Raw genomic sequence first — 5,992 nt, 5'->3', positions numbered from 1 at the left:
TTTTTTTTCATTGAGATATCATTGATTGATGTTAAGTATTTTAGCAGTTTTGCAACAACATTAAGATCACAGGTTACAGGGGTGGGTTGGGTTAAGGCAATTGGGATTCAAGGGTCTAGGGTTACATAAGTCGGAGTTAAAGTAATTAGAGTTCTAAGATCAGGGCTTATATGGTCACAGGTTACAGAAGTGGAGGGTTAAGGCAATTAGAGTTAAAATATTAAAGTACTTAATAACCACTGATATCTCGATGGAAAAAAATAACTCTAATCCGAAAAATGGATTTTAATGGGCAATAGAGCTGCTTTGTCGTGATTCTATTAGTATTTGAAAAAAAATGTATCCACGGTGTTAGCTAATCTCGAAAATAGTAAAATATCGTGATTTTCACACTTGTAGCTTAGGATATCTTGAGTACCTTAGGTGATGGAGCAATTCTGAAGCCAATTATTGGTTCAGCGTTTCGAAAATTTATGGAAATAGTACATTACGATACAAGTGCGCAAAGTAGGCGATTCCCGCACGCGCGAGGGTTACCGACCGAGCGAAGCGAGGTCGGTAACGCGCGTGCATGATCGCCTACTTTTCGCACGCGTATCGTATACTATTTACTCGTACGAGATGCGAAAAGTTCGATTATACTTTGAATTTGTGAGATGGGTGGAAAACGAAGGTTTTATAATTAAGGAATAAATGTGGAAAAACACGCAAAACATTTTTTTCCCCATTGACAATGTAGATGGCGAAAAATATTGGGAAAACGAAGTCCTTTCCCACTCCACCCAACTCATTTTTAAAAATGAAAATTCAAAAACTATGTTCTTGAGGTCCGACGGAAAACATTCTGCCAGTACAAATTTGGCAGTTGTCCTTTCGCGTTTGTCCTTTCTAGTTCCTTGCAATTCAACAAAAATGTCTAAACAAAAGGTGCTACAGAAATAAATTTGGCAAATGCAATAGATTTAAATAAACATTAAATTTAAAAACATTTAAATTACATTAAATTTTTATAACTGTAATGTAATCATAAATATGTCTGGAGATAAAAAATAAAATTGATTTTTCCTAGATTTTTTTCATTGGAGAAAATTTATCTTCCTTAATTACAGTAACTGGCGAAAATTTGTCTTCGCCAATTACAGTAATCGGGAAAAATGTATCTTCCCCAGTATTCCCTCGTTAAACTTTGTAGGCATTGACGCATTTTTTCCGTGCGCAAAGTATTTCCCCCACGCAGTTAGCGTGCGCAAAGTATTTCCCCGTGCGGGAATGGGTTTGCGCATTCGCAGTTCCGTGTTACGATAAGCGTGCGGGAATCAAGGGTTTTGCACACGGAAAAGCGTGCGCAAAATCGAACTTTGCGCACGCTGTGCGAGAATAGTACATTACGATACAAGTGCGGGAAAGTAGATTCTTGTCTCGTGTGGGTTTTACGCCCGAGCGAAGCGAGGGTGGAAGGGTACACGAGACGAGAAACTCTTTCCCGAACATGTGCCGTACCGTATTTTTTGATACGACGTGTGGAAAGTGTAATTTTCAACGCACGTTTTCTGCCGAGCGTGCGGGAAAGACGCACTTTGCGCACGGAGTGTCGAAAATATATTATCGTATTTTTTCCATTTTGAATTTTTGTCGGCCTCTACTATTTGAAAATCAAGTTTTAGTTGCTGGCCGCTCTTTTCTCAAATAGCTGACCAATTTAGGCTTACATGTTCTTGAATAATCTGGTAGCCCCTGGCACGAAAATAAATAACTTTCATATAAAATGAAATGTAATAAGCTTTAAATTCATTTGTACCATCTGCATAACAATTTTATAATTCCTATCCCATAGAAAATCGAAAATAGCCAAAAGTACGTGATCTCAGAAAATTTGCTCCTGGCATAAAAATGTTGAATTTCCGAAAAACAAATACTAATAGATACCTTTTAATTTGTACCAACTAAAAATATCTTCTATGCATGTGCCGGTGTAAAATCATAATTGACGCGCAAAAATATTATATTTTGATGAAAGAAACAACGTCATCACTTCAATTTAATTTGTACCATCTAAAGATAACAATTTTAATATTTGTATTCCTTATAAAAGCTAGGAAAAATTAAAAAAACAAGATCCCATAAAATCTATACACCATATGAGATTAGTGCATAGTAGCAACTGTACATTACTCAGTTGTAGCATAGAGTTTCTGCGCACTGCATACGTGAAACTTCAATTAGACCCTAGCTTAAAAAAATAATTTTCAATAGAATGGAATTTGCTCCACTCACCTATGTTGACCCAAGAATTTACTCATATTACATTTTCCAACAAAAAAATATACGAAGGTGTTTCTTTTTTACGCAAACTTTAAATGATAATATCTTGCCGAAATATCAATATTTGTTCAATCCTAAGATCTTAAAAAATTGCTAACTATTACAAGAGAGTTGACTCGTTATAATATATTTGAAAAGTACATTATTTTTTATAAAGAAATTTAATATACATACACTAATAAAGCAGCCGCAGCCAACTCCGTAAGTTAAGTATGCGCAAGACGACTGTTTGAATAGCTTATGATACCAATTACATTATTCAAATTTCTTTATAAAAAATAATGTACTTTTCAAATATATTATAACGAGGCACATTTCTTGTGATAGTAGGCAATTTTTCAAGATCTTAGAATTGAACAAATATTGATATTTCGGCAAAATATTATCGTTTAAAGTTTGCGTAAAAAAGAAACACTTTGATAGTTTTTTTGTTGGGAATTGTAATGCGAGCAAATTATTTGGCCACCATGGCTGATTTGAGTAATTTCGACTTTATTGAAAATTATTTTTTTTATTTTGACTATTTTCCGTGGCTAATCTAGAGGTGGTGGTGTTTGAGCCATTGTAGCTCTCGAGAGCCAATAGGCCAATACGCATTCATGATTGCAATAATCGTACATTAACTCATAATCCGCGAAGTTCAAAATTCCAATTATTTGCGACGATTGATCATCAATAATTTTTAATTTATTCCACAAAATTATTAATCCATTCACTAGTTCATCATTTAAGCAATAAATTTTGTTCATGACAATTATTTGTTCATTCACAAATTACTTCTTTAAAAAATCAGTGAACTTATTGGTTTAGACCTATAACCCAAATTGGAATGGGATTAAAAAACTAGAAAAATTGATTTAAAAAATTAATAATTAAGTCAATCGTTAATTCATAAGATGAACTAACAGCATCCAAAATAAAATCACAAATAGAATAATAATTTACCAAATTAAAAATATAAAACCCTTTGGCGAATAATGAAAGGCCCGTGACCACTAGTCAAAATAGTGTGCATAAGTCTCAGCGTGTGTAGCACTTCACCTATGTTATGCGGCAGAGGTTGAACGAACAAGAAGCGATCGACCGTTACCACCATACACCGACGACACGCCGTCGGTTTTTTCTACTCTACACTCACATACACAATCTAGTCACTTTTTTTACAGGGGTCCAATTAACATAAATATATCTGGTTAAATTTTAGTGATATCCGGTTTCAATGTTAAGCTTTCATACTTTCAAAAATATCTTTTGTTTTTCGTTTAATGCTGATAGCAACAGGCAAGCTGTTATTAATTGCTACAGTAGTACGAAAAAGAAGCAGAAGATATTTTTAAAAGGAGCAAATATAGAGCTATTTAAAATAAACATGGGATTTACACAATTTATAGTAATGTTCATTTTTGAATGTTTTTACTAATACATAAAATTATTTATATGAAATAGTTATTCTATAAAGAAATTGTTTTAATGAATTACATTCCATAACTTCACAGAATATTACAATGTTAATATAGTAATATTGATTGCAATAATGTAGTAATTTATTTCTTGATTAAATATTTGACATTTATTTATTAATTTAATTATATAATATTTTAATTTAAATAAACATTTTTGAATAAAAATTAATTCAGTATCGAAACAGTCGGAACGATATTCATTAGAATTGAAATAGGATGTCATTAGAATTTAACCGAATATATTTATATCAATAGGATCCTAACCACCTTACCTATTTGCTATCTCTCTCGTTCGCACGTGATCAACATACCTATTTTTGCAGGAATAATATTCCTATTTTGCACGCAACCCTTATCGTTGTGATGAAATTTGTTATAGACACGATGGTCAGATTAGATTATATTACGTGTAAGTGGTACTACGTACGTATTATTACTAGGACATATGCGCACTGCTTCGACTAGTGGCGATTATAGTCTTTAATCATAAGTTAAAACAGTTTAGATTTGTAATTCGATAAATAATTATTCTATTTGCGATTTAATTATTTAGATGCTGTTAGCTTATCTCGTGAACTAACGATCGGTTTATTTATAAATTATTTTATAAATTTTTCTAATTTTCTACTCCGATTCAAATTTGGGCAATGAGTCCAGAATCAAAAAATTCAATGATTTTTTTAAGTCATAGGTTTTTGATGAACAAACAAATATCTTCAACAACATTTATTACTTAAATGACAAACAAAAAATATAGTTATTTTTTTCAAATAAGTTAAAAAAAATCTATGTGCTAGCTTTTAACACTTGATTTCATCGATACTCAATTGTTGAAAATGATTTGAATTTTCAATTTCACGGGTTATCAATTAATATCCGGTCAATCTACAATATGCAATCATGTATGCGCGTTGGCATATCAGCCTCAGTTAAAGAGCCATTGCCCTCCAGTGAAGATAAAGATATAAGATCCATGCTATTAAAAAAAACTTGATTTATATTTTTTACAGAAAGATACAAATTATAATTTTTATATTTTCAGTTGATACGAATTAAAAATAACCTATTAGCATTTTAGTTTAAAAAACCGTCGTTTTTGTGCCAAGGGTATAGATTTTTAATCGTATGATAAAAAGAAGAAGTAAATATGCTGTACGATTACACAATTTTATAAATGTATAATTTTTATGATTCGTATTTACCATAGAGGAAATGATTTCGAAGTATGGATAAAAGTGGCAGTGTCGATGATTCAATTATAAAATGTACGTGAGAAAAATCTACACTTTAATAAAGTCAATGACCAAGCGTATAATTTGCGCAGGTCAGTTAAACGTCATCTCTCCGGGTAAATATTATTCTTAGCAAAAATTATAGGAGGTCCAGTGGCTTTAATCGTCACAGCGTTGAAATTTTGTGAAACAGGAAATTAGAGATAGTGGGACTACCTATTCTGACTGTTTCACTTTTAGTTTATTATCAAAACTCCCAAAGCAAACTTTTCCAAGATATGCTTATCTCGAAGATCCTCCTATCTGAGAAACTCTCTTTCAACTACAGTCTCTTTCTCTCTTCCAGACAAGTTTTTCCCGGCAGATCGTCAACATGTCCAAGCTGTTGCTGCTGCCGCTTCTATTTCTACTCTCCGTCATCGGTATTCTCCGTTCACGAAAGTAAGTTAGAGCGACGAAAATCTCTTGAACTTGCCTTTTTTTGCAGCTACGGAACAGAGTAAACAGCCTGATATAGCCGACTTTCCATACCTCGTGAGTTTCCTTTTCCTCTTAGTTTTTTTTATAAAACTTTTTACTTTGCATGTATTTTTATTACTTTCAAAAGATAAACAACCAACAATGTGGCAACTTTTCTCGTGTGATTATTATTTCGAACACACATTGCTGATGCAATAACTGTCCATGCGCGCGCGAGCAACATTAGTCAGATCATATGAGAGGATTGCTTATTCGGAAAAGGTGTAAATACTAAGCCATCGATCACACATTCAATTTGACTTTCTATCTTATTATTATTTTTATTATTATTATTAGTGGTGCGCTTGTATTTGCAGAATTGTTTTCATTGATGATTACTTTATTGAACAGTACATCCAATGTGCCGGTTAATTTCGGGGACATTCCTTGCTGATACAGGCTATTATCAATTAATTATATAAAAGGCGCATGCATAGTGTAACCCTGGGCAGAGGT

The sequence above is a fragment of the Phymastichus coffea genome, unplaced genomic scaffold, assembly GCF_024137745.1.
Source record: "Phymastichus coffea isolate CEN01 unplaced genomic scaffold, Cenicafe_Pcof_1.1 PCOF00135, whole genome shotgun sequence".
Classification (NCBI taxonomy): domain Eukaryota; kingdom Metazoa; phylum Arthropoda; class Insecta; order Hymenoptera; family Eulophidae; genus Phymastichus; species Phymastichus coffea.
The sequence above is the reverse complement of the archived record's forward strand: the minus strand, read 5'-3'. Positions refer to the sequence as shown.